This window comes from Geospiza fortis, unplaced genomic scaffold, assembly GCF_000277835.1.
Source record: "Geospiza fortis unplaced genomic scaffold, GeoFor_1.0 scaffold194, whole genome shotgun sequence".
Lineage (NCBI taxonomy): Eukaryota > Metazoa > Chordata > Aves > Passeriformes > Thraupidae > Geospiza > Geospiza fortis.
The window spans coordinates 3,539,188-3,550,103 of record NW_005054322.1 but is presented as its reverse complement, the minus strand read 5'-3'; positions in this window follow the sequence as shown (position 1 = coordinate 3,550,103).

Here is a 10,916-nt window from a genome sequence, read left to right as displayed (position 1 = left end):
GCCTGGAGAAGAGAAGGTGCAGGGAAGACCTTAGAGCACCTTCCAGCACCTAAAGGAGGCTATAGGAGAGCTAATGAGGGACTTTTTACAAGACTATGCAGTGATCAGACAAGGGGGAATGGCTTCAAACAGAAAGAGGGCAGGTTTAGATTAGATATTAAGAAGAAATTCTTTAATTTGAGGGTGCTGAGGCACTGGCACAAATTGCCCAGAAAAATTGTGAATGCTTCATCTCCGTGTTCAAGACCAGATTGAATGGGGCTCTGAGTAACCTAATCTGGTGAAAAATGTCCCTCCTTATTTTAAGGGGGTTAGACTAGATGATCTTTAAAGCTTCTGACCTCAACCATTCTGTCATTCTGTGATGCTATGAAATGCTACCAGTAGCTGAAGCCCCAACATAATTCACACACTCTACATGTTAAATGTTCTTAAAAAAACATAACCTGAAGACCTCCTTCACAAAGCTTTTTTCCCCCATGTAGTTTTGTAGTGTTGCAGACTACAGGTCTGCTTTTCTCAGTGAATCTGTACATGTGTCAAGCTGGTGTAACTAAATAGAGATTCAGACTGCAAGACACATATTTTGAATAAGTATCAGCTGCTCCTTAACCTTTTTTTTTTCTGCACATGTTGCCCAGCCCACATAACATGAAACTCATCCCAAGTCTGACTGTTGGGTGATGCTGTGAAATGAAAAGCTGATTTGGTTTGGCTTTCGGCCATTTGCATAGATATTATTAATGAGAGTTTGGATTCATGTAAATTCTGTTTTCAGCAGACTCCAGAGCCAGGATAAATTCTGTACTTTGTGCACACAGGGAAGATCAGTAACAAGTCTGTACTTGAAAACAACTTCAAACTCAAACTCATCTGGCAACCTGGGCACACCCGGTATTTTATTCTTCCAAATTCTGCCACACACCGCCCACTGTGGATTTACAAATTGGTGTCTAATTGACAAATAACTAAGCAGACACCTAGATTATCTTTCCTGTGTTGTGAAAGAAGAAACTGCCTTTCTCATAACCAGTTGCCCTACATCTTAAAGGCACTGTAGATTTTATCTGGACTAAAGGATTTTGCCAGCTGAAGTCCTGTTAGCACAGGTTTCTGCTGATGGTTTTGAAAAGCTGCCCAGTAAAGTGCCTCAAAGCAGTCATGGAGAATGGTGGGAGATATTATAGTGATGTCTAACAAGACTCACATCATTTAACACACTGTATGAAGATACACACTAGGACGGGCTAGCCTGAAAACTTATTTCTTAAGTTCTTCAATTGAGTTTGTCCTAGGTCAGTAGTTAAACAGTTCTGTAATTTTTAGGGTTCAAAATAGGTGGTGTGTGCTAAGATTTCATTTTGTTGGTATAAGCTTCTCACACAGTAGGAAAATCTTTTCAGTAACATTTCAGCAAATTTTTTCAGCTGCAAACCTGACCTGAAAACCATCTGGTTTTAACATTTTGGAGAAGTAATGTAGCCTCATGCAGTGATATCAGAAACAGCTGATGTTCTCATTTATGCAGTAAAAGAAAAAATAATTTGGTGTGGTACTATGTACAGTAGTACCTAATATACACTCTCAATAATATGAAATTAAAATTTTCACATTTCCTGTCATCTTTTTCCTTCTACAAAAATCAACTAATTTGCTAGCAAAAGTGCCTTGGAAATGTTTTTGTTTCAACAGAGAACTCTCCTGAGACAAAATAATACATATGGAAAATCACTCTGACCTGCTCAAATTAGCAACAAAATTATATCTATATTTACGGCCAGATGATATACATATTTAAGGAAGTAAAGCAGAAGCATACTTCTGGTAAATATTTATCCATTCACATTTAGCTTTGAATTTAAAAGAAAGTGTTAGTGATACAGAAACAAAGAGTGATGTAGTTTTTACAGGGAATGTGGCAATTTTGAGTTACAGCTCAGCTTTCCAATGGATCTAATGGGGTTAAACATGAGTAAACACTAATGTGACAGTTATAAACTATGTCTTGGAAGAAGCAGTTAAGCAACAAGAGCTCAGGCACTGCAATTCTTAACACAGGTGTAGCTGCTGCAAAGGCTGTGTGCTATACCCCACTATATCTTTTCTTTTCCAGAGCACACAAACAGGGTTTGCAGCATGCTACCTGGTGGCAATGCCCTGCCAAGATTGACTTTACTATCTGAGCCCTGAGAAGACAGTCACGCCCATGAAGTACTGCAAAATCTTAGCTCCTACTGAGAGCAGTGGGACTAAGAAGCTCAAGAAAAGTGCAGGGCCAGATCCTTCCAGCATCCCTTCCAAATCTTGGGCAGTTGAAAAATATCCTGCAGTTCATCCTGCAGGCATGGCTAGAGCTTCAATAACAGGTATACACCTCACCTCACCTCACCTCACACATCTCAAGATCCTTCCAGCATCCCTTCCAAATCTCAGGCAGTTGAAAAATGTCCTGCAGTTCATCCCGCAGGCATGGCTGGAGCTTCAATAACAGGTATACAGCGCCTCAGAGATACCCCTAGTAAGATGTTCTCATTCATTGGAGTTAATTTATGTCCTCAGAGGACGTGATTACACAGGCATTGTTTTGAATGGCAATAGTGCCCCATGGAGCTCCCATTCCCCTTGCAAATTCTCAGGCCTGTGTTACCCCCTTACTGAGCCAAATCAGGTGTGTGTGTGTATGCAGCTGCAAGGTAAACTGATCTGGCTGGAAAACAACCTATTTTTTTTTTCTGAACCACCTCAAGCTGTCCCCGTTCCACCACTTGGTTCACAACCTCACTGTGCAAGCTGCTGCAAGGGTGGTTCAGGGAGGCAATGGCAACAAGAAGCCATGAGCAGAGCGGTAGGAACCAAGCCCATTAAGCATCTTAGGCAGCACTACCACCAAATGTGAAACCGGGGTCTGCCACTGTATGTGTTGCAAAGAAAAAAAGGGAGCCACAACAGTGTGCAAACAAGTGCTGGCTTACAAACCCTTGGCACAGACTTGCCCTTGTGCAGGACACTTTAGGCCAAACCCCAAATCCCTCATAGCTGTTACACAAGTCCTTGGTCCACACAAAGAAAAGCTGGAGGAAATCAGAACTGTAACTAAACTCAGTGAAGTTAGGTCACCATGTAAGAGATTTCAGGAATGGAAGTTCTCATGATATATCTTAGTAAGGGAGAAACTGCATAAATGATGTACCTCACATGTGGCTTGCAATTAGCTTCATCTGTGCATGACAAGCCAGTCCAGCCTGACTTCTAGTTTCACAATTAGTAAAATGTTTAAAACAGAGTATACATTCTTTGAAGTCTGAAGTTGGGGCCCTTATTTAGGTGCCTGCAGGGCAGGTTTCTGATCTCTCTGGCTGTTTCCTCTTAGGAGGACCTTAATCACATCCTAAATGTGCACAAGTGCCAGCCTGGCTGAGGACGACTGGCTCAGAGGCAGGGATGGAGGTCTTGGGTGAAACATGTGGCTCCTCACCTGGGAGATGCAGTCAATGTGCAGGGCCCCCACCTCAGTGCCATGGGGTGGGTAACAGCTGCTGATATGACAACATGCAGCTGAGAAAAGTGTGAACGAACAGAATCCCCAAATACACCTGCAAAGGCATTTGCCCCAGAGCAGGTCATGCTAAAGAGGAAAATAACAATAATGAGGTTTGCTTAGGAGATGGCCATCAGCTGGATTAAATAGTAACCAGGAAATTACCAAGAGACTTCTCAAGTAAAACAAAAAAAAGAAGTCAGCTTCAAAAGAAGCCTAAACAAAGCATTAAACTTCACAATGAGGGAAGAGAAACCTGGCCTGACAATGCAAGGCATCATGCCATGGGGTATGTGATTTATGGGTGCCTGTAGCTCTGTGCACCTGGGAGGGAGTTGAAATTTTGGGCAGTTCTCATAGAAGGGTGTTTAAGCATTTGTCAATGTTTGTTAACATTCTGATTTATCTGTTGTAATGCTGGTACAGATTCCATATGTGTAGCACAATGACCACCATGTGATTATGTGCTATTAATAAATTAGTGACCAATAATTAAAGAATCCCTGTGATTAAAACCACATGAGTGGAGCAGTTTTTCCCTGTGATGGGAGCTAGCAAATTCTACCCTTGTCCCACTGGCAAAAATACAGACTGGAATGGAAGTAAGGCTGAAAAACTTTAATGCCAGTGTATCCATACAGTTTATTTCTGAGACCATCCTTTTGGAATTCTGAAATTCTTGACAATTCTGGATTTTTTTCTACTCTTCCTCTAGCAGCATTTCAAAGTGATTCATGGCAGACAGGCACATATCCATTATCCTAGATCATATAAAGTATCTGTGTGGTAGGAATTTAGTTCTGTAACCTTTCTACTGCACACCACTCCCCCATATTTGAAAAAATATATTTTAGGCCTGCTTGAATGTTCTGATGTATTTCCATGTGTAGGAAAATATCAGTGTAAGATGTGAACATCACTAAATGTGTTTCTTTTGTCTGACATAAAAACATAATTTTCTCCATCATTACTAAATTTGGTGATGGTCAAAAGACTGTTTTTCCATGCCTAGTTAGAACTACAAAGTTTAAGCATTTTACTGATTTTTTTTAAACCAGCACTTCAGCAAGAAGTATCAAAGGAGTTCAGTGTGTGGATATGACCATGTGTTTACAACAGAAAACCTATTATAAATACAAAGGAATTTAAAACAAGCACTTTTGGTTTAGACTAGTTTTTTTTTTTCACTCATTGATACCAGATCTGTGCTACAGCATCACCTAAGATTATAAATTTCATCCATACGAAGTGCCAGCCCACAATACCACTTCTGTCATGTTAAAGCACAGGACATAGTGTTTACAACCGTGCTATGGTCCCTGGGGTTTGGCAGATGATACCTGATCCACTGTAAAATATGCTTGGACAAAATATCTCTGCAAAGTATGTATTACACTTCAGCTGGCATTATGAGTTTGTATGACTGTGTGTCAAGTAACTGCAGTGGTTTTGATCCTGTACTTTGTGCCCTAGGACCCTGCCTTTCATCATGTGGAACCATGGCCTTGGATGGTTCCATTGTTCAGGCTCCATGAACTGGGCCTCCACCCTCAATAAGATGAAGGGCTTTTTGTGTTCATGAAAGCCAGCCTGTTCTTCACCACTGCATCATCTGGTCTAATAAAAGACATTACTTCTCACTGCAGGCATTGCTTCTCACTTGTAACCACTTGATAGTTCAAAAGTTTCCTACCCTGAAAGAGCATCATGACATTTCTGTATTCTCTCTATCACCAGAATAATATGTGAGCAGAAAATGTCCATTATATAAATGAGATTCTATCACAACAAGGAAATTTCTCCAGGAAGGAGCCTCCAACTGGACTCCCAGTATGTTTGTCTGGGTGGAGAGCTGTGCCTCCTTACATGCCTCATGATTTCCAGGGAACTCTGTGAGCATGATACTGTTTCAAAAATGGGACTTCTGGCTCTGCCTGCAATACAAACACCACACCTGTTTGTAAATCAGTCTAATGAAACAAATGCTCGACTGTCCTGGAGAGAAAGTTGAACTGCTTTTGCAAGATTTGTTTATTTAAAACAATTTAGTGTGGCAAATACTGAAAAGCAGAAGTTCACAAAATAACCTTGCACATGGATTGGTTCATGTTACAGTTGAAAGGACGTGGGAGGTCTAAATAGCAGAACTCCTGTTTAAAATTGGAAGGCAGAAGTAAGTGAATGAGTAGTCATCTGCTTCAAAGATGCTGAACTGCAAATATCTGCATTTCCATCAACAGTGGTGATGAAATGTACCCACTCTAAGTATGTTGCCATCATTTGTGAACACAGAATGCCTGGAGGAAAAAAAGAACATTTTTGTTGAACTGGTACACATTTTGTGCACTTTTCTATGTAGTTAATGACGTAGAAGCTTGATGACAGAGGCAAGAGCAAAATATCTTGAAGCAACTGAAAATATTATGCAGTCTGATATAATTTGTCATGGTTCTGCTTCTCAATCACTCAGCAGTCATTTTTTTTCCACGGTAGTGTTTTCCTACATTTTATTTTCACAGCAAATAGCAGATGTTACCAAGACTTATCTTAGAAATCGATCTAAGCAGCAGCTCTGCAGGCTAAGGAAGTGGCATGAGAAGACCCTACAGCACGCTCTTCAGCATTACAATATGAAAGCTTTTGAGGGTCTGTCTCTGACAAATGGGCCCTCTTACATTTCTCAGGGTAAGATATCCTGTGAAAATACTCAGTTCTTCCAGCACACAGTCTGGCAACTGCATCTCACCAGGACAGACCAAGCATCATTTCCTCATTGTGCAGCTCTCCACTACGGTGGTTACACAGCTCAGACATCAGAAGTCAGACTTGTGATTCTGTGAATGAAACATCTATCACATATCTGTTGAGTGCTAATCATTTGAATCAAAAAGAGCCATGCCCATGCTTTTGCTCTGTTTAAATGAAAGAGAGACCTCAGTGTAAATTTGGTGCATCAACTTCACATTTTCATTTGATTCACATAGTTTTCCGAGCAAAGACTGGAGGAAAAGCTGTGCCTATCAGGCATGCCTACTTCAGTGACTAATTATGCTTGATCTTTCACCTTTCCTCTTTGCAAATATAGTTCTCAGCATTTTATTTTGGATGCTTTTCTGAATTATTTAATGCAGGTGAAATTACTTGATACTGAAGTTTTGTGAGGAGAACCAATTCTTTCCTTGTAGTAAACCACTCAGCATCTGTGATGAGCAAAATGCAAGAGGAAAGACCATCTCTTTACAGGTGACTGGTCCAGAGATACAGATGTAGCTCCTTGATCCATTTTATATTATGAAAAAATAACAAGCAATCAGCCCCATATTTTGCTCTCATCTGTGTTTTCTTCTCATATACATGCTTTCTCATCTGTATCAGTCCTGTGGAGCTTGCTGTGCATTGGATTGCCAAATAATTACATTTAATAATAAGCCATAATTCCTGTTAGTTTTCTTCCTTGTAATGTATAGTCTGAATTACTGTGGCACTGGCATCTGAAGGAACAATGCACTGCAGACTAGACGTGGGAACACAGAGCTAAGAGACAAGACACCTGGCAGCAAGGACAAGAACTACTTTAGCCACTTTTGCTATCCTAGAAAATATCCCCTGTCTCTACCCAGATGGTATGTGAAGTATGATCCACCTCACCAGTATCTGTTCTCCCTGTCACACATTTATGCCAAAAAACCCCATCATCACTCGTAAGCATTGTGTGAGTTTGACTCTCCACTTCAAGTAAACTCAGCACAACAGAGAGACAGTCTTAAATGTCTCTATTTCCTCTGTCTTTAACCTCTCTGTGATTTACTCTTCTCCCTTTTTCTCCAGGATTCTTCCAAACACATTTCACTTCAGAAATTGCTATGCAAGTTGTGTTCCTACATTAGTGAGGGTTTTTTAAAGTTGTACTCGTGAGGAATAGTTGCATTCTCAGCTAAACAAGAGGTTAAAAACAGAAGTTACTGAAAAATAAACAAATGGTATATTTTTGACTTTAAATACCCTGTATAATCCTTGCCTCAGCAGTTGTACTGGTGCAGAGTTTACTATTAAAAACATCCAAAAGTAATGTTTTTTCAACTGTTTCTGATATTCAGTTCATAGCTGTAAGGATTAGCCTTTTCCCAAAATGCCAACCTTTCCCACGTGCCTTGAAATGAGCAATACTGGAAAGCCTTTACAAACTGATTTTAAGGGAAAACTGCAAGGTCTTTCTCTTTTTTCTTTCCTCAACCTTCAGAATCCAGCTCTACTCCTCCTGAAAGCAGCTCCACTCTATCCTTTTCTCTGCTCCATTTTCAATGTTTAAAAGGATGCGTAGAAGGACACTTGACTACATCTTCTACTGAGAGTAATTTAGCTCAATACAGGGTTTTTAAAAAGGCTTAAACTCCTCTAAAATATGAACATGTGTAATTTATGGCAGTTGCACAGTACCAGTAATGCAGAGTCAGAATTTCTGAATGGGAATGACTAAAGTGCCTTTGGTCTCCTTGACCTTCTGACTTGGCTGGCCGAGCCACTCACCAACCTCTATTCAACTACTAGGATTAAACGACATTGCCACAGAAATTATGGTCTTTGGCTGCATTAGAATTTACTACATATTTATAACTAAATATCTGCCAGAAAAAAGAAAAAAAAGGAAGAAAGCAGGACGTGCATTGCTCTGATGGAGATGTGCCACAGCCCTGCAAGGTCTACCAGCATGCCGAGGCTCTGGTAGCTCACTCAGCGGCAGCATGGCCACACACCCAACTGGGTGAGAAGCTGAGGACACTGTCTCAAGCTGTCATCCTCTGCCAGGGGACCAACACCCTCAGACATATTTTGTATTTTGAGTGGATGCCTGCAAATCAGCATGTTTGGAATTCTTTAGGAGGTCAGCTGACCACCAATTTCCTGGAGGTACATTTGGCTTGGAATAGTTCTCCTATCCTTGTAATTATTTTGGTTTTACGTGCAATTACTTGTACACTTCCTCCTTTTATATTGCTTACATGTTTAAAGTCTTTCCTGGTAGCTCTTTTCTGGAGAATTAGGAATATTGAGTCTTTTCAAAAGTTATCTTCCCCAACAGGTAGAGTTGGGTTATTCTGCAACATTATCCTTAAAATTAAAAGCAAAAAAAATAAAGCCTTTGGGGCTTCTCTGTAGAAGTCTTCCAAACAATTGCCAACTTTGAGCTATTTTAGGTATGATTAAAAATCCTCGTCTTCCTGATTACTTTCAGGCAGTTTGATGCGAACATTACAGAGTCAGGACTCTCCTGGGTCCCTGTCAGGAACAATGCCTTTAGCATAAAATAAATAAACTATATTAGAGACACCCAGTAAATCTGCTTTAGTTCTGCCCAGTATCCTTTTGTACTTCAAAGATCTCAGTGGTCTATACCCTGAAGTTTGCAGGACATGTACTTCCATGCTCAAGGTATGGAAAGTAGGAAGGTTCCTCTACAGAAGCCCATTGATGGACTTTTAATCTGCTGTCTCTGCTCCCAGCCACTGGGTTTTTACATTCTGCTGTAAGGTTTGGGACACATTTTTGCTGATGCTTTTTGTTTTGGCATATACACCAGAGAAAATAAATTGGGTTTGCCTCCTCCTAAGCCACTGTGGGTGATACTTTTATTGCCAGTTTGGTGCACCCTAGCTTTGTTGAGTTTCCACCCAATCAACTTTAAAAACAGTCTGACATTTTCTTCCCCTTTTTCCTTGTGATTTTGGATTTGTCCAGTTTTCTAATATTTCTGTTGGAGACATCTACAAAAAGTGCTTTTAATCATATCTGAGCAAGGGGTCTGATACAATACAAGGGTTCCTGGCAATACACACACACACACACACATGTAAAAGGAGTGCAGCAAGGAGAGGGAAAAAAGCACTAAATGGACATTAAAATGCTACCACAATTTTTTTGGTGTTGTGTTGCTTTCAGACATATTTATTCTTTTCCATCTGCATAATTATTTTCCTGTAAACATTATGGGAAGAAAACACAAATTCCCTAGCACATCTTTTGCCAGGCTTTAGTAAAAACTACAAATAAATCTATAACCTTCCATTTTACTACTTGCTCTTCCTGACATTAATACGTCTCAAAAGTAGAATTTATTTTTACAAATAATAATGTGAAATTACCATTCTGTATCTGGGACTTTGAAACTCACACCATGGGATAACATAGAATCATAGATTAGCTTGTGTTAGAAGGGACATTTAAAGGACATCTAATCAAACGCCCCTGGGATAAGCAGGGACATCTTCGATGAGATCGGGGTTACACAGAGTCCCAAACAGACTAAATTCAGGCAACTATGCAGCGTGGCCAGCAGCTCCTCCTAAGTTTCCACAGCCCATTACCACTGTCCTATTTACTGGCTAAGTCATCAGTTGTGCTTAAAAAGGAGACAATTACTCCAGAACATCTGAAAGCCACATTTTCAGCTGCAGCTCTGTTTTGCATTTTATTTACTGCTTCTACTTATTTCTGCATGGTACCATCTGGACTCTATCTCCTTCCCACTTCCTCATGATTTGCGATTTCCCAAGTTCCTGCACATATTTGTTGCTTTTTATGAACAATCAGCAATTTTTTAGCTTCACAAATACAGCTCAGCATTCCTTCACTCTATTTTTAGCTCAGACTGGCTACTAGGAACTACAGCCTGCTAATTTTGAGCCTGCTAGGGCAGCTGACTCGTAGATCAGCCTGGCAGATGGCTCAATTCTTTTCCAAAAGCTCAGTGAGAATGCACCTGGCACTTCTAATCAGCCAGTTAGCAAGTCCTCGGATACAGCTGATTCTTGAGTTGTGTCTCCATATGTTGCCTGGAAGCTTCACTGTACTCCACCCCAGCTCACACCCACCGAGAGAACACCCTCCATTCATGCCCAGTTGACTCCTCTTGGGTTTGTTTGGTCGTCGGATACTCTTCCATTCGGAAGGCACCTACGGTGATCACCTAGTCCAACTTCCTGAGTAATTGAGTGCTGACCAAGCCAAAGCATATTGATAAGGTCGTTGTCCAAATGCTTCTCAAACACGGACAGCCTTGGGGCATTGACCACCTCCAGGAACGCTGTTCCTCTCGGCAAAGAAACAATCCCCACTGTCCAATGTAAACTTAAGGAGCAGCTTTGAACCATTCCCACGCGTCCTGTCGCTGAGCGAGAAGAGCTCAACCCCTCCCTCTCCTCAGGAAGGTGTAACGAGCAACGAGGTCGCCGGCCCTCAGCCTCATTTTCTCCAACCCAGACAAGCCCAAAGCCCCGGCGCTACTCCTCAGCAGCCGCTTTTTTGCCGTTTAGATTTACTCGGCGTCGTTCGGTTTGGGCCCCGCCTCGGGAGGGAGGGTAGGCGGGCCGGCAGAGAGGGA